We start from the raw sequence: 18,564 nt of genomic DNA, 5'->3' as shown, positions 1-18,564 counted from the left end.
TTTGCTTGAATATATCTTTCTAATCAAGTTAAAGAGAGGAACACAGAGCAGAATTTTGTCAGGCATACAGTCCTGCTTTTTTTCCTGAAACCACAGTGTTCATCAAGATGCTTTTCAATCACCTGAAGACCAGTTATATTGTAGTACAAGATGTTCTTTCAGGTTTAGAAGAGATTTTATGGGCCAGAACTTCAGCTAGCATAAATTGGCTTCTGTGCAGCTCTAATGATTTTCACCAGCTGAGGATCCACCCTATGTTCCTATAATAACCCTAGCATCTGAAAAAAGATTCATGTGATGGTTATGCTAATACATCTGAGGTTATAGAGCAAGAAAAATTTTATGTGGTTGAATTTTCAATGCACTTTTTAAATCCAAAATTTATTCTACCTGTTTTATCTTTTCTAGGATTTTTAAATATCAAATAACTCTGAAGAGACATTTTTAGATGGACTTTTGTGTGTAGATTCATGGTCTATGTCAAACATACGGCAGCTGCACATGAGTCTGAAACTTCCTTTACAGCAATAGCTATTGAGCCATCAGACTTCTCAGTATCAAATTCAAAACAAAATAATTGATCAGCAAACTTTGCTTTCTGATATGAAAGAAAAACACTAATTTGCTTGAGCACAGTGTTGTGAAATATGAATTTCTCCTGCAAGATGCATTTCATACTCTGTATCTCCTGATAAGGTAGTCTTCTTCCATGACTCATCACCCAGAATATTATCTGACTTTCCTTGGGAACATATTTGGGACTAGGAATGGCATTCTTGCAATTTCAAGTTTCCCCACAACTTTAGCAGATTTTGTATATTTGTGCCTTTCGATAATTTTTGAAATCTGCTGCACTGAGTAATTCTTATTATAAACATCTGTAAACAAAGAGAACACAAATACAATTACCAAACATAAACATAGTTGTATAATGAGTGGGTCATCTGCTTCTACTTCAAACTTTAAAAGAAGGCATTTTTTTGTTTACTTTGATCTTCATGGAGTGCTTTCATAACAATTCATTACTTGCTTAATTGCCTTAGAAGAATGCTGTTTCTTCTGGGTCTGTCTGTCTTTTTCATGTGTACACTGTGTTTGTCTGAGGTATGTCTGAAAGCTTGACAAATCAGAAAAACACAAATAATTGATGAACCAAATAAAAGGGGGGAACAAATCCCAATACATCTGGACTGCCCCTGCTCTTCCATTATGTGTAGAATATTGGGTGTTTACATATTACCCCTGCCTTAAAACAGGTTAGGAGCTGGCCTACTCCCTGCCTCCCATTACAATTAGTTCTGTTCTTCAGCAGACAGGACCAAATTTCTGCATGATTATGCATTGCTGGAAGGGGTAGTGCAGCTGCAGACCTTTTATCCACCTGCATTCTGTCTTATTTTGGATATTTGCTGTTTTCAGTGTCCTATTTCAGGGATGCCCTGTAAAAGTTTGCATTGAATTTTTTGTTGTTAAAGCAGGTTTTACACAGAGCTGTAACACGTAGGAAACCTTCCCCAGATCAGCACTGGGGTGTCAATAAATGTAACTGTGAAGAGCAGATGTGCTTTTGGAAACCTCAGTGTACCTGCTGAGGGCATTTCCCTTCATTGGTCTGTGTAAGAGACAGCCAAACACGTGCAACAACGCTCATTGGAAAACTGAGATCCAGCCCAGCCTCCTTCCCCCCTGAGGACTGAGCTTTATGGTTTTAAACAAAACCAACACAAGAGCATTGCCTTTTGAAGCTGCCTTGCTTGTTCACCTCCCTCACATCAAACAGAAGCATATCTGAAACAGATGAATATAGAGGAAAACCAAAAGTGCTCTCTCTCCTTGCTTTTGAGCTACTGTATTTAGAAGGCAGAATTTGTAACAACAAATAGAAAGCAGACTTGTTTCAGATATTGATTGATGGCTCTTATGGATAAAGAAGGCAGCAAGAACAAGACAACCAGAGCTTCTTGTAGGTAACATATTTGAAGAGGATACACATGAAGGCACTTATACAAAAGGCAAAGAACCATGCCAAAGTAAAGAAACTTGAAAGACACTAAACATTCAAAGGCTGATTGATGATGTCTCTTAGAACTTAACATGCTCACAGGAGCAAAACCTGGATCTCTGTGGAGCTGCTGTCATTAAAAGTGAGGCTTCATGAAAAGAACAAACAGACAAGAAAGCCAAAGGAGAAGAATAGAATTAATATATACAGAGTGGATGAGGGGGCAGCAGACTGTTTGAGGTGGTTAATTATCAATCCTTAATGTTTTGTTTGTTCCAGGACCTGACACAGCTCTTTCAAGTCCTAGCAGAACTTAGATACTGAGTAGACCCTTGCATCTGATGTACTGTGGTAGTTCCTACATTACTAAAAGGTTAGAGGAGATTATTAGAGAGAAAATTAGCTTAGTTGAGGGATGAAGAAGCCTTAAATACTTAAAACATCAGTTAGGATAAACATGCATTTAAAATCTCCAAATTTTCTGAAAATCTGGTCTGAAAAACTGCCTGAAAATGTTACAGATTGGTAAAAGAATTGTTGACTTGTTCACAAAAATAGAAATGAATGTAGCCGACTAGAAAGAATTGAAATGGTTGTTTCTCTGTTAGTTCTGGAACTGAAAATCTTTGATGTTTGGATAAACCATAGGAAAATTGATTAAATACATTTGTATTTCAATACATTAAATACAAAATCCATAGTTGTTGAAATGATTCAGAGCAAAAAAAAATCACTCAGTATTGGGTTTAAAGTGACTGTGACTGTGAGTTCAAACAATTTCTTGGTAGTGTCCTGTAAATGCTGATGTTCCACAACTGAAATGGGAAGAGCTAATAAACACTGTATTTAGCACAGATGTTTCCTGTTATAACAAATTAGTAAAATTTCAGTGTTCAGTGGGCCTCTAACACCCACCCTCCATCTGTGGTATTCATTTTTAGCATTGTGGAATAGGCCAAAAAAGCAAGCATATAATTAAAAAGAAACCCCATCAGCGTGTTTTCTCTAGCTCCACTTTCTTTTTTTTTCCTAGCTGCTTCCTTCATTTGTGTGTGGAAACATTTCATGGGTGGCAACATGGAGAAGACAAAGCTAGTTCTCCACCTGGAGTCACGCCTATTGCAGCCAAGTGCATTGCAAACAGGCCCTTGAGCAAATGCTGCATCCATAAGTGCTAATTGAGAAAGGCTGATTACGTCAGTTGGGTAAGAGTAATATTCTTTGCCAAATGACCGGTTTGTGCTTGTGGCTTTTAAGTAGCTGTGGTTCACCAAAGTGCTTGAGAAGAGCCTTTACTTTGAAGAGGAAGCTGAGTGAAGGGCTGGAGGCAAGCAGTGCTGAGGGACCGGATGAGCACCGTGCGAGTAACAGAGTCAATAACCCAGAGAGTTGCCACAGATCCACTCAAATAAAATGATGGTAAACTTGTCTTTGAGTAATTTGCTTGGGAGACAAAAGAGGAGAAGGAAGTAAACATTAAAGTTACTCTGACCATAATATGCATTGCAAAAACATTCAAAATTTATGGTGTATATCAACTTCTCAAGTTTCTTTCATATATGTTTATTCCACGTTGAATATTCCAAAACCTTAACATGCGGCGTGTTATTTGTTGAATAACCTGTGGGACACAACACAGGTGTCAGTCATATGAATTTTCAAGTCAAGTCCTAGGTTTGTAGTGATTGGGGAATAGGTAAGGAGTCTAAAATGTATTTACTATGGATAAGAGCAGCACCACTGCAAGAGCCTCATCGATGGGATGCAAACCTTGCTAACTCCACACACCTTGTGGCATATGGACCTGTACCTGCTTATCTGTGTGTGTTCCCTCACTCTACACTGGGGCATGAAATCCAGGGCAGCCACCACTGGCCTGCACTGCCCTCACACCACCCTTAGGAAGAGCACAAAGGCAGGCAGCTGACCTTTCCATGGAGATTTAATAGCTACGTGTCCTGCTCTGTATTCCTTGCTTTTCTGTGTTCTAATTATAGCTTCAAAATTATTACTAACTTCATTTTAATTTCCCAATTCCATTTGGCATCTTACTCTAAAATTTCCACTGACATCTTACACTGCAAAGAAAAAATTCAAAAGATTGGATAGAAATCTTTCTTGTCTTATTCCCCCACAGATGGTCCAATCTTCTCTGCAGTTCATGCCTGACAGCTAGTTAATCTGGCAGTGCAGGAACACACATTTAAAAAGGCAGGTTCTGGCATCAGCCTCAGGCAAGCACCTCAACTATATTCTGTACCCTGAAATTGAGGAATTTGGTCTCCGTTCTCCTTAAAGGTGTCAAGAGTGTGTTTTCCAGATATGAGGTATACTGTAGAAGATAACTCTGAAATCGAGATGTAACTAGGAATGTTTGTGTTGTTGCAATACCCTAACAATGTTTTCATACTTACACCACTGGCTTAGGGCAATTTCCTAAAGGTGACTGAGAAAAGCAAACCCATTCATGGTAGGTCTGAATTTGTTACTCATGGACTTTCACCTCCTCTAGAAAACAAGAGAAGGAAGTAAAAAGATAGAAAAATGTTGCACTAAACAAGATGTATTTGAAACTTTGGCAAGGCATTGGATAAATACTTTATGGAAGAACCTCCTCCCTTGAGTTGCTGGTCCCACTTCTTTAGGTGAAGCCCAGGATATGATTGTCTTACTGAGCTGCAAACACATGCTGCCAGCTCATGTGCAGCCTCTCATCCACCAACACCCACAAGTCCTTCTCCCCAGAGCTGCTCTCACTCCTCTCTCCACCCAGCCTGTATTTGTGTTTGGGATTGCCCCAGCCCATGTGCAGGACTAGGCCTTATGGAACTTTTTGAGGTTTATGCAGGCCAACCTCTTAGGCCTGTCAGGGTGCCTCTGGATGTCAATCCTTCCCTCTATTTTTTCTATTTAGAAGGTTGGTTCTATTTAGGCAAGTTGATCAAAGTCAAAGGACTGGTGTATTTTCCAGATTATTTTTGCTTTAGCTTTAAATATCTTGTTATTCTTTTTCCCTTTCTCAAGACTTTGTTTTATGCATTGTAATACCTTTTCCCTTTGAGAAGAACAAAATCCATAATGAAATTAAGAGTTTACTTGGAATTACAAGGGAAGTGTATAATTTTTCAGATTTCATAGCAAGGGGTATCTGGGCTGTACCACTGGCAAATCACTTCAGCTGTAGTCCTTAGAGAGCCATTAGTACTGCTATGGAGCATATCACATGTAGCCAGTCTTCATTAGGAATTATGACAGCCCAAGGAAGGCAGGTTTTGACATACCATATTTTGCTTGTATTATATTTTGAGCCATGTATCCCTGCATTTTGCTGACAGATTGTGAGGGAAGTGATTAGTCTGGATTACATGGTGATGATTCCATTTTATAAAGCAAAGCAAAAAAAAAGCAAGCAAAAAGGAATTGCTTTTGGCAGAAGATGATCCCATTACTTAGAATAAAAAAATTACTTGATGTTAAATTAAATGCTTATCAAAATGAGTACAACAGAATATGAAAATAAATAATAGATAATAACTAGTTAATAACTCTGAAATAAGGATTTACACAATATTTTCTCTTCATTCAGTTCTAAATCAAAGCCATGTAAACAATGTAACATTGAACACTTGGCTTCATAGAAATGGCTACTGGTATTGTAGGCATTACATAGGGCCCAGCTACTACAGATATGACAATAGCTGGCATTGTATAATGTTGGCAGTGTCCTGATGTGTAAAATATCCATGTACACCATAATTTCTGGAAGGAAGTGCTTCCCTGCAAGGCTGCTTATTTTCACTGAGGCCTTTGAATAGGAGTGGTGCTGTTCTGTTAAGGAAGTTGGTTCGGGATTATGTCCAGGGAAATTGGATGCATTGAGACTAGTGGGTGCAGAGAAGGAAACCTTCCAAAAACCTGACTTTTAAAGAGTTTGCCCTGTGTCCCAAGGACTGAAACCAATATGCAGCCAGAGAATTGTGCTGGAATGCCAGAGGTGCAGCAGTGCTCCATGCTCGTTCCTCCTGGGAAGGCAGCTCACAGCACAGCTGGTCCCTGACTGCACCTCAGGACTGCAGAGTTCTGGTCACCTTCTTTCCAAGCAGCAGCAAAATGCCATTATGATTGTCTTCTGCAATGGGCTGATTTATGAGGAGAAAAACATTCAGTCCCAGAAGAAAGTAAATGAAATTTTTTAAAAACGTGGGCTGCCAAAAGAGAAACTACTATAATACATATAAGCCATAAATCTGTTAGAAGTGCATGCACTGCCGTAGTTAGTATGCTGCCTTCTGGGAAATAGGTTTCATTTTTCCATTTCTTTCAAGACTTGTGCTGTTTTGACTGACAGAAGCTCAGATCTATGGGAAATGCAACATTTCAGAAGTGAATATGTTCTTTTCCCTGGCTAGGCACTCTTGGTCACTTGAAGGAACACTGATCCTTCTCCTTTGGTGATGACAAATCAGATGGCCTTTAAAAGTATTCCCAATTAATGTTTTTATTGCAGACCTACTAAGACTTGTTATGTTGTGCTTTCTAGATTACGGCGGTATAACATTCTTAAGGCAACATAAACATCACATCTTTTAACTTCAGCTGCTAACTTGGAACCAAATAGCATCCTTAGAGTTCTTCTTCAGTCAACCTTTGAAGAAAGAGTATGTGCCTTTTGTATAAATCAGGACCAATAATACATGGGGCAATTTGCTCGTTGCATTTGAGGTTAAAATTTGACATAACAAAGGACATTACAAGAAACTGTGGTGAAGTTTAAAAAGATCAGTACTGAGCTAGAGTTTACTGCCAGTACTGTTCTCGCAGATCAAGGCTATGCTAATGTGGTCTAGGGTTACTTTCATATTTTGCAGCCTCTCATTCCCTTGGTGCATGTTTTAAGTATGCATATCACTCACTTTTATAATAAAATAACTTGATAAAACCTTCTGCTTTGTGCTAGTCTCCTGAGGTAAAAAGTCACAGATCTGTAAAGTCTCACATTGTTTGTTCCAGCTTCATTGTTTGATGAAAAATATATATATATATATATGTATCTTGGTAATATACCATACTTCCTTGGTAGCTGGATTGCTGTAAGGACAGACATTTTTCACCTGAATAATGGAATTTTATCCTAGTTATTTCTCTGCTCTTCTTTGTAATACACATACAGGAGATTGGCAACGTTAACTACTACTGTACAGCATGATGGAAAACTTTGAAAAATACTTTTGTCTTTAGGGATGGATGAGTGGAATCTTTACAGTGTTCCTGAAAGATGTACTGTGCAGCTTTTTATTCTCTGTGCTGGAAGAGGGGTGTATATGTTCTAAATAATATTATGGGTCAGAGTGTAAAAGTTAGTTTGTGTGAAGTCCATGACTGAAAGCAGACTATCAGTTATCAGTGGGAGTTTACTGCCAAGATCAAAAGTAGATTTTATGCCTGGCTAAGGCTGCACTCACACAGCTTTGCTGGTCCATCAATGCTGATGTGCTACCCTAGCAAAGAGCATGGCATTCCTGTGGATGCCGCACATTCTGGTTTACTGGGAGTGAAAGATGCTCCCTGGAAAAGAAACGCTGTCCATATAACTTCCTCTCTGCACTCAGCTTTTCCTGATGCAAATAGCCATGTGTCAGTTTTGTCCATGCTCATGTCCAGAGCACTCTCACAGCTCTGATTCGTTATCAGAGAAGCCTGGCCTTCAGTAGATGAACCAAGAGGGATGAGCCAAGCCCTTGCCCTGTGCCACGGTGAAGGGGTTGAATAATCATAAGATTCTCTGTTGTAATATGGGACAGGGATAGAAACAATTATTCACCTGGGACTACCACTTGTAATTCCAGGGCATCCAAATTCACAGTGAGTCATCAAGTTAAAATTAAAAAGGACACTTTTCTTTCCAATCTTTGTTTTGGTAAGGAAGCAGAAGAAGCAGAAAAAACAATTCCTAGAAGAAACTTAAATTGGTCTAAAACTATTAGATGGAAAGTTCTTGATTTTCCTTATAGATATAAAAAAAAAAAATTAGTTTTAAAAATCAAGGCTTCTCAATGTACAAACTATACTAAAATTACTCCAGTTTCTTCACTTTGGCCTTACTAAATCACGGGGTTTATAACTAAGGGATTGCAAAGCATTCAATGTAAAAATACATGATAATTGCAGAATCTTTGTTACATGAAGGTGTAGAAAGTATTGATCAAAAAAATGCTCTGAGGCAAACCAATTAGAGACCCATTGACAGCAAAATGACCTCCTCATCCATCTTTCAAATGAAATTTAAAACCTAGGTCCACATTCTTTGTGGACATTTTAAACCCTTGAGCATTTTTACCGTAGTCTGAATGCTGCTAATTTTGGTCTCCTGGCCAAACTCCAAACTGAATAATTATTCTGCTTCTTTCCTAAATTACAGCAGCAGCTTCATTAGGAACAAATGCATTCATAGTTTGCTGACCTAAACTGCTCTTATATTGCTATGCACTATTAACTGTTGCTTCATTTCCAGGCTGGCTGCATTTCCATGATTAAAAGACCTCTGGACAAAGCATGTATATCTTTAGCTTGTTTAAAAGGCTGTGGAGCAAAAGATGCAGTATATATAAATGCTATCAAAGAAATAATTTTAGGCCCAGAACATGCAGGTGCTGAAGTGTGTTCACTGAACAGGGGGATCTACTGACATTCAGTGGTGTAGCTGGATGAAAGACAGAGACTATTTGAGGACAGAATGTGTTTGCTTATGGGTTGGAAAGCTTTTGGCCAGTGATTGTCATGAAAAAGGCAGTTTCATTGAGAAGCACTGCAAAATTACAGAACAAAATGGGAAGCAAAGGGATAGTGGAAATTTACTAAAGAGAGAGGCTCAGTGCTTTATGGATATGTGTTTCTGGATAATGAGGTCAGCTAGCAAGATGCCTGTTGGCTTTTTTCCAGAAGTAAAAGCAATTAAATTGTTGAGAAGTCCAATAAAATATTCCAGACATTCTATGCATGGTTTCTTAAGACTCTATATTTTGTTCTAATTATGTTATAGCTTCTTTAAAAAAGGTCCACACTGTCTGAAAGGTGAGGAAAAGGCTGAAACAGTGTAAGATATGAGCAGGAGGTTTTACAGTCTTTATCTTTCTACTGTGCTGTTTAGCTACAGCATCACCCTTGCTTTCCAGTGCTATCATTGTTACACAGTACCTGAATTAGTTGCCTGAAGTGGTTTTAGCTACCAATTTAGTGGGAGATGCTCAACTGCACAGCTGTGCCTAAAAAAAAAACCCAGAAAAGTCTAAACACAAACAGCTAACTGAAATTGTTGTTTATGTGAAACTGTTCCAGTTGTGGGAGAGCCACATGGCAAGAAAGCTCTCTAATCCACAAATGGTTATGGTGGCAGCAAGGAACAGATTTGAACCCCAAGGTCTTGGCTTTCACTAATCTTTGTCACTATGCTGTGAAGCAGAACCACTGTCTGATCCTTTCTTATAGCCTGGAATCAGAATATACTGTAGGGCTGGGCAATTTTCTTTCTGTAGGTGAGTTCAACAAGTAGAAAGCAGAGCTGTGCTCCCATTCTCCTTAGTGTAAGCGGGTTCTTTCACTAGGTAGCAGATTCAAAGTCAGGAAAAATCACAAATTTATTTCCAGCATGAAAGCTATTACTAGAAGATATTTTTATTGTCTTAGAAGTCAGAGCCATGGAATAAAGGTGCTATATTTGGTGTGCTCTATGCAATGTGCAATATTCAGGTGTTCATGGTAAACTTGAGTATGAGCATTCGGTATCACTTATTGTGTGACTGGTACCAGAACTCTAAATCCCTACACTTATTCTTTCCCAAAAGTGAAACATTTATACCAGAAGTGTTTAGTTAACTGAAATTATTGTGGTCATGCTTCAATACTTTACCAGGATTTATTTTTATAGCTGTTAGGATGTATTAGTGCTTTCTTTTTTATTTTCTCTCGTATGAATTGTACTGAAAGTACAGTGTTCTTTAAAATAGAAAACTATCTATTCCCTCCAAAATGTCAACGTTTGTCATCAAGAAAAAGAACAAAAACCAGTTACTGTCATGCACATCACCAATCAAGCAACTGCTGACCATTGTGGATGGTCTCCTAATCACTCTCAAATGAAGAAAAAGTGCACTTAGAGAAACTGAAGCATCTTTGAACAGTCTGCTACGAGTCAAATGGGTTTGTTTTGCAACAGATTTTGTTTGCTGTGAATAATTTGATGAGCTTTATTTAATTGGCAAACACAACAATAACCACTCATATCACAGTTCCCATAGGCTCCAAATCATGTTTGAGCCCTTTTGCACAGTTAAATGGTTACTAGTTTTCTTCTTTCAACATCTGTTTTAGTCAACCTTGCCAAGTATCTATTCATTGTTGTTATAACAAGATGTTAAATATTTAAAATTACAAAACAGCTTTACAATTGTGCCTGAACATCTTGTAACAGTCTCATTTTGGATTTTGTAACTTTGTATATCTTTTACAGACTTTAGGAGAAAACACAGAAATCTATTAATAAAAGGGAAACACAGCGAGTAGATCATTAACAGTTTCAGCAGAATTACAGATTCTCACTTAGATTTCAGTAGAATATAGACATCTAAAGCACTTAGGAAAATCAGCATTTTTAAAAATCTAAACAGAAACAACCCACAACTTTCTCCTGCTTTGCAATAAAAGTCCAGTGGACTGATGTTAATTATATTGGAAAACCTAGTAGAACCCAAGTAAAATGTACATGTCTGCATGTCATTGTTCTGATGTGGTGGATAATGGAAACCAACACTGCAATAGTTGAGTCACAGGATGAGTCAGTTCTTTTTGACTTGAAGGACTAGCACTGAATATTAAGAGTAACAGTAGATTTCTAAACTTCTCATACAAACCAATTAGTCTTTTCACTAATATTCTCTGTCAAAAGCAACAAGAGATCCTTATGTTAATTTTAAGCCTTCATTCTAACCCCTCTTTACAAAAGCAGCTTAGTAAAAGATTTCAGTCTGAACAGAATTCAGACCACAATGTACTTCTCATTGTATACAAAAAACATGTGCTTACCCAGCTTGGCCTTACTTGATGATATGTCCCAGTTTGGCATAAACTATTTTATAAAATGAAATTTGAAAATAGACGTTAATGAAGATTCCCTCCTTAGAAACAGTGGATAGGTCATATCGCAAGCCAAGAATTCTCAATTTTATACCCTCTTCCACAGAAGGCACAGCTCTGTCACATATTTGAATGGCTGTTTTTTTCAAAATTGGCATGTTCTTCAAAATATTGCTTAAAAAGATCATTGTGTACCACATTCTTGTGCCAAAATATAGAAAATGTACTATATCAGTCTCATATGTAGTTAGGCATCCAGGACAGGACTCAGAATTGGCTTTTTATAACTGTAAATAACAAGCCTCCATTATGACCTAAATGCTATTCTCTCTGTGAGACAACCATAACATTTATTTACCCAAACTCAGTAGAACGGCTTCCCTCAAATTATAGCAAACTGTCAGAGACAGAAGAGAAAGACAGAGAAGATTTAGGCCCAGATCATAGGCATTTTTAAATCAAAGGCTGATCTGTCATTTCCTAAGAGAGACCAGTATTTTGCCTGTAATGAGCAGTTACTCTGAAGCTTTGTGGCTGAATGAAAGAATAAGAAATTGTGTATGAAGGAGATCAGATTTCCTGCCTATGAACATGGATACATAAGCTGGTGTGTAAAAAAAATAGTGCAAAACAGTCTTCTACATGCTGGATCTTGTACTAGAACACAGGTCCATGTAATTTGATATGAATTTTGAAGGAAATAGGATTCAAAATGAAGCCCTAAAATGGGATTTAATTGATCAGATACACAGTAAAATACAAAACCACCGTTCAAGGAAAAGGTTTGTGTGACACCCAGAAGCAGTTACTAGGCTTGTTATCTTACCATTAGCTGTAACTGAGAATATGATAAGTTTATTTTTCAGGATTTCATGAAGGAATACCCTGAAAAGCAGAATTTTAGAAGGAAATAATCCTGGGTTTCAGACAGAAAGGTTTTGCCTCATTAGTTTTCTTGCTTTCCTCAAGGATACAGTGTCACAGCTGCAGCTGGCATGAGTGATACAAGAGATGTAATGCCCTTCTTGTGGAAATGGAAGATTTTACTATGCCTTAGTAATACTTGCACAGCAGTAGAAAGAGCATCCAATGGATAAAAATCCATCTTTGGATAGGAGAGTGGGATTGTTTTAAAAATTACATGTTTCCTTAAGGATATGAGAGTGACCTCTTGTTTATCACTGTATCTAACTACACAGGATTGCAATATCAATTTGAAAGTAATAGCAATATCAGTTTTCAAAGAAACTATTGCTTTTGAAACCAAAATTGAAGGTAAAGAAATTCCAGAATAATACAACTATGGCCTAGGAGAGTTATCTATTTAAGATTATAGAGGAGCTAAAGGATCAGTCAAGCACAATGCAGACAAACTTAATCTCAAGTTTACGTAAGTACACATTACATGTGTTAGGAACATGTTCACAGTAAAACTGAGTTAGAGGATTTTAAGAATTCTGGCTGCTTTCATCTTGAAAAAAATCACTTGAGCAGCTGTGTCAGGGAGTTAGAGAACTGAACCCTGCACAGGGTTTGAGGGGAAAAGAGGCTTAGCTAAGAGTTTCTGAAGAATATAATTCCTAGCCTAGTGAAATACTATAAAAATTATACTTCTTGAAAGTCAAGGACAGTGGTCCTGTTTGCTTTCCCAGGAAAATTTGCATTTTGGGTTAGATGAGGGAATCTAGGGGTGTTTTACCACAGTTTTAGAGACTGCTCCAGTACAAAATGCTCACCTCACTGAACTGCAGGCCTGACTTTCCACATCTCTTACAATTTCTCTTCTTTTAGGAGCTCAGTCTTTGTATATTTGCAGGGTAGAGTGTACTGAAGTCTCAACCTCTGAGACACTTCGGAGCCACAGCTCTAGAAAGAGAATATTCACAGCAGTGGTGAGGGAAATAAAGGCAGGAGAAAACACAATGATAAGAAGAGGCTGAACAGAAGTGTTAAACTTGCCTGTGTGGTTTGTGGGGTAATTGCAGGCCACTCCACTCTGTAGACACAGCTCTACCTCCAGATTTCATGAAGAGGCAGGAAAATCAGGGTTAGAGTTTAATTTGCATCCCTGGATTTTACTCCCCCCCTACACTGCCCTCGTGTGGTCTCAGTTCCAGCACAGAAGCTGTGCTGTAGGCACAAAAGAATTACACTTGGGGTTTTGAAGAAGTGTGAAGCAGTCACATCATAGTTCGTACCTGATTCAGGATTTTTTAACCAGTCCTACTGTTCTGGGCTAAAATTGCACGGTGCAGATGTGAATCTGTTATTTCATTAGAACAATAGTTCTTAATCTGATTGTCAGCCCCTGTGCTCTAAGAGTACTATGATCTAAATGCCAGTTTCTTATCTTTTTATTCTCTGAGTTTATGTCTCCTGGTTGCTGTTGTGTGCCTTATGTGAAATGAGTGGGTGGTTTCAGACCTGTGCACAGGAGATAGGTGGTTATATAATGAAAATCAGTATCTCCAAGCAAATGGCATAATTAGCACTATCACATCTCTGGAATAGGGAGGGGAAGGCTTTGGGGATAGTGGCACTGCACCACTTTCTCTCAGACATGACTCCTGCACTCATGTCACCAGTTAAGGAAGTTAAAACTCCCCTTAACTATAGAATGTGCTGGATGTGTTTCACTGATCTCTAGAAGAGTTTTGTCTCTAATGCACAAGTCCTTTAACAGCTCTGAACTGTCTAGAAGCATAAAGGAAATGTGGCAGAAGGCAACATTCAGGCAAGTTCATGGTGGCAGTGCCATCCCAGGGCAATCCTGTGCTCCCCCTCACCCCAGCAGTGTCTGGGCAAGGTCTGACTGGAGCCTGCTGGAGCCTGGTCATGGCTCTGTGTAGGATTGCAGGCTGTTTCCCTCTCTTAAAAAGACAGGGTTGTCTGGCTCTCACAGTTCCCTCCTCTTTCTGCCTTGTGCTTTTGGCTGGGTTGCACCCAAGTGCTGCTGAAGCACGATCCACGTTCTCCAGGGACTGAGGGCTCACACTGCAGGCGGTATAGGCAAATGTAACTCTAATAGTCAGCAGCAGTGTGCTGTCTCATGCTGAATTGTGGCCTAAATACTTCTACACCAGTGATTTGCTGGACAGTTTTACTTTAGCTGCTGCCTTAACTAACACTAAAGTACAGCATGGAGAGGGCACCCAGCCAGAGCTCTGCATTCTCTTCCTGGCTCGGCCATGCTCATGCTCCTTCTGATTTGCTGTCTGTCACACAGGAATAGGAGTACTGAAATTTCCTTGTAAAGTAAATAGCTACAACCACTAGGTAAGAATTAATTATTATTACTGTAGACTTGAGGAGTCAAATTTTGACCTTTCCTTGCATTCATATGTCATCAAATTGCCATAAGCCTGTCTGAAGAAATAATTTAACCATCAGGCTGTAGTAGAGCAAGGGCTGCAAAAAAAATGTTCACATTACAGATCCAGTTGAAGGCTGTTGTCCTGCTATCAAAACATAACAGGAGAGATGAAATCTAAACAGCAACAGGTCTTAGCAACCATTTTCCACAATCCCTTCTAGGAGAGGTGAACTGATGGAAGTTCATTTGTGTGTGATTTGAAGAAGAATCTCAAGAAAAACAACAGATAAAAGAAACAAGAGTTGTGAAACCGAATATGATGAGGCCTGTGACCGTGGCTGTCTCTTTGAATCCTTTGCTGCTTGTTAGTGACTGCCCCTTTCCTTCAGTTCAGGCACTCTTCTGTTTAGCCAAACACAAATAACAGCTATGCACTTTTGTCTAAGACAGGAGAACAGAAAGAACAAAAGTAACTTTTTCATGAGAAACCACATTCTGATCTTGAACAGGCTGTAGGAATTCAGAGAACAATGCAGCTAATGCTTCTGCTGCCAGGCAGAGTTCCTACAGCTTTACAAGAGGGAAAAGGGTAGGGACTTTTTGGCAACCCACCCCTATGCTCTGACTTCCACATTTAAGAAAAGGCAAAGGGTGCTGGTAGAACATATCAGAGCAATAACTTTAGAAATTAGTAACAGAATGTGGAAAAAATCAGTTTCAGTTGTGAGTCATGATTTCTCAACAGTGCATCCATTACATAATAAAATACTACCCAACATATCCCGATAGGCCTAATTAATCACTGAGGAAACATTAGAGCAGTCACAAAAAGAAAAGGTGCAATTATTTGAATATGATCTGATAATAACTGGTTTGTTGAAAGAAGGTTGGATATTGGCAACTCTTTCCAAAGAGAATTCCAACCAGAAAAAATATGATTTGCAAATAGCCATGATCCGTACATTCCAATTGTACCAGGAAAGAAAGCATCTGAAATACATGGCTGTGGAAACAGAGATTTTACAGCTCCTCTAATTGTTGTCCCTAATTCTCTGCAAATTACACATCATGACCAGTACTTCCCACTGTTGGCCCAGGCCCTTTTCCCACTAGCACTATTAGGTGTTCCTTATTGCTTCCTTCATGCTAAATTATAATGCAGGTTGCCATAGGTTCTTCTAGCATCCTTGATTATCTAGCATCACAGTGATTATCAATAAATAGGAAAGTGGATTAGCAATGGTTACTGATTAACTGAACACAGAAACACATGAAGAGTGCAGGTAGCAGGATAACTTCCCTGCTTGGGGAATCTGTGTGGAGAGATGCCTGAGATTCTGCAGCTAAACTGTGTGGTGAGTTGTTGTAGAAGGTACATTTCACTCATTAGCTGTGGAAATAATCTGGTGGTAAAAAGATGAAGAGTCTGCCACGCATTTTGGTGTGGCCTAGAATTTATAGCTATTTGTGGGTTGGTTTTGTTTTGCATTATAGTTTCTTAGGTGATGTGTGTAAATGTGCATGTACCTTTACTCTCTAGAGATGGACATTTTTTTATTTCCCTCCTCCTTCCCACTAGCCACTGTCAGTGAAAATTATCAATTCTAATGTAAGAACTCAACTACTATGTATTAATTTTAGATGGCACCCCTGTCCCACATTGTGCTAAAGCCTGTCTTTGTTGTTTCAGGACACTTTTTTCCTTAAGACCCCTGACAGCAAAGCTTTTGACTAAATCCACAACAAAGCTCTGTTTAACACTCAGCAATCTGTTCTCCATTATCCATTCCTTTGGGTTGTGCCTGGAAGTTTCATTGCAACTATTTGGACCTAAACTAGACATCAAAGTGGAAAGTAGATTCTGAGAAGGAAGAAGGAGCAAAGACAAAAGATTACTACTTTTATTCATAACAGAGGGGTTTTTGTGTGTGCTCAGAAGGGAAAGGGAGCAATTTTAAATCCAGCTTTTCAAGGTGAAACTTTTCATGTTCTTTCAAATTTGGATCATATTCCAGTGTATTTCAAAAGCAGCCCACCCCCCACTTAGAACAGCAAATCACTGCATCACATCCTGACTGAGCAGGTGGGAAGGTTTTCTGATCTTTTGTCCCAGTCCTACAACAAATTAACAAGGCAGGTCACAAACTCACTTTTAACTGCAGCCCAGTTGTGGCCCCTTCTCTTATCCCCCAAAGCAGACCAAGAATGAGCTTGCACTGACCTGTTTTCCACCAGTGAGATTATGAACTTGCAGGAAAGAAAATGTCCCAATGCATTTTACCATTTGGACATGGGTCAAATTTGCCTTGATTTCCCTGGTGTGAGTCAGAAATGGCTCAGTTACATCACTGTAAATTGGCTAAGCCTTACTGGCCTCAGTGGAATGACTGAATTTGGCCCATTGCTTTACTACTGTGCTATTAAAACAGTCAATCTTCTGGCTGGAAGGAATAATATTAAAAAAATAAAGTTTACATATGCTGGGATGTGCCCTGGATAGCAGGGTAAAAAGACAGAATATTCAGACTTAATCATGTTTTGTGCCACAGTGCTGACAGTATGTGTGGTGCAGAAAAAAGCAGCCTCCAAATTATTCTGTGTTTTTCAGCACACCAAGGCATCTGGGCAAGAAGACTCTCAGACCTCTCATGTCAGAGCTGGAAAAAAATTGCCTGAAATGAGGTGTAAAGATGAATAAAAAATTATTTCCTTGTTTTAGCTTGAAGAAATATTGTTGGGTTGTTTGGTTTTTTTTCAATAAAGCAGGAAGATAATTTGAAAAAAAATTGCATTTGTGAACAGTTCCATGTATCTTCAATTTATATAAAAAAATACATCAGAATTTATGATTAATTATGTGTCTCCTTGGTCCTGTTCTCATTATACATACATTTGAAGTGGAACCAATGCCATTTATGAATAATTTAATTAAAATAATGACAAGTATTATTTTTGTAGCATGGAAAGCTGTAAACATTAATTGAATAAGGTTGAGAATCATGAAATGCAATCTTAATTACTAGAAACTAGAATAATCACATGAACTGAGGCAAAAAGGACAACAAATTTTTTAGAAAGGAGTTTACAGCTGCTAGGGTGTAACTAGCATCTTAGAAGAGTTAGCATAGTCAGTACTTTGAAGTGCACAATATTTTGGAACAAACCATTAAAGCAACATAGAATCTTTCATTCTGCATGTCTTTTGAATATTCTACAGCCCTCAGGGCTTCTCCCCATATTTTGTGTTCCCGTTGTCTGCCAGCCCCAGGGCTTAGCAGTAAATCTCCAAGCCAGCCCATCTTCATAGTGGTGGCTGAGCAGTCATCAGGTGAAAATATGGAACAGATGCTGCCTCTGGATCATTGCAGGCATTTCTGTCCTGTTATCTCTCTCCTAGCTATAACTATCAAGGACTGCTTAACAATGAGTAAAGAGTCCTGCATCTTCCACTCTCCTGGGAGGACCTTCTCTGGCTTGCCACACAGAAACCTTCTGGTTTCCCAACTGTCCCTTACTTTAAGATGGGGACATTTCAGCTTCTTCCATACTCAGGTTTTTACCCCTGACCCTGATGTGTTTAAAGAAAAAAAAGAACAGTTTTTGTACTATCATGATAAGCAAAGAAAGTGTTTGAGCCTCCTCTTGCAAAAGAGACTAAGCTTTCCCTTGACTATAATTTCTAGTTTGATTTCAGCTTTCTTTAATATTGGTACCAAAATTGTGCAAAGCTTTCTGTCTGGCTGTAGAGTGGAAAGCTTTTCAAAGTGGGTCACCCTCTGCAAGGGTGAACTTTTACTCCAAGTTCAAAGTCAAAAGCATCAGAGAGCTCAGAGTTACCACCCTGAGGATAAAATACGCAGAGTTTTTAAACCGTGAATGCTGTCCATCACAGCATCTCTGTTACTACAGCAGGCCAAAACGACACTGTCTGCTTTGCAAGTGACACTGCCTTTTTCTCTCAGTGTGTTCATTTCTCTGCCTTTCAGTCTCCGGTGCCTCATTTCTGACTCATTGTACCAACTGAGCCAAAGAATGGGAACAGAGAGCTCAGGCTTGGTGTTTTCCTCCCATGCTGCCCCTGCGCACTGGGAGATAAGAGTTTCCCGTTTCTGAGTCTGTA

The 18,564-nt window shown here is 38.9% G+C and overlaps 1 protein-coding gene across 1 annotated transcript in view; it reads right to left on the bottom strand.

Moving 5' to 3' along the window:
- LIPC (lipase C, hepatic type) overlaps positions 1 to 12,979 on the bottom strand; it is a 66,550-nt gene extending 53,571 nt beyond the window's left edge. The window contains exon 1 of the mRNA XM_058846548.1: positions 12,868 to 12,979. The gene's annotated coding sequence lies outside the window, so the exon portion shown is untranslated. The remainder of the gene's footprint in view (positions 1 to 12,867) is intronic.
- Between the last annotated feature and the right edge of the window lie 5,585 nt (positions 12,980 to 18,564).

The sequence above is a fragment of the Poecile atricapillus genome, chromosome 11 (assembly GCF_030490865.1).
Source record: "Poecile atricapillus isolate bPoeAtr1 chromosome 11, bPoeAtr1.hap1, whole genome shotgun sequence".
Classification (NCBI taxonomy): domain Eukaryota; kingdom Metazoa; phylum Chordata; class Aves; order Passeriformes; family Paridae; genus Poecile; species Poecile atricapillus.
The sequence above is the reverse complement of the archived record's forward strand: the minus strand, read 5'-3'. Positions and strand labels throughout refer to the sequence as shown.